This window comes from Habropoda laboriosa, unplaced genomic scaffold (assembly GCF_001263275.1).
Source record: "Habropoda laboriosa isolate 0110345459 unplaced genomic scaffold, ASM126327v1 scaffold447, whole genome shotgun sequence".
NCBI classification, from domain to species: Eukaryota; Metazoa; Arthropoda; class Insecta; order Hymenoptera; family Apidae; genus Habropoda; species Habropoda laboriosa.
Genome location: NW_017100624.1, coordinates 197986 through 198542, shown reverse-complemented (window position 1 = coordinate 198542; position 557 = coordinate 197986).

Sequence of the window (557 nt, the reverse complement as noted above, 5' to 3'; positions counted from 1 at the left end):
TCGTGAACCAAACATTCTAGTCGGTGTAAAAGAGAATATATGCGTTTATTATAAAAATTTACATTTTAGTTTTAATTTATTTCCGGTCGTTTGTAACGATTTCATTGAATATTCATCGAGTTTATCCATTGCATTTTTACTGCATTTCATTTTTCGTACAGTGAGCTCTCGAAATCGTTTGATCTTTTACCGTTTTACCCAGTGGCAAAAGATTTATTAATAATATGATTCTACGTAAAATACTATATACAACGAGAAGTGAAACGTTAACACGCTTGAAGACTATTAAGCAGCACAGAAAAATCGTCGAACTTGTTTGCATAAAAAGAGAAAGAAAGAAAAACGTGTACATAGATGAATATTGAGAATCATAATAATAAATTCGTTGTTATTGCAAGGATTAAGGATTGTAAGATATAATATAATGTTGTTCATCCGACGAAAAATCGGAAGCTATCGGTTCCGGGCAAAACAGGCTAGACTTCACAGGTGGCGCGTAAACCCCTTGTATTTTTATGAATAAATAAAATATTTAAAAAAAAAAAAAAAAGTAAATC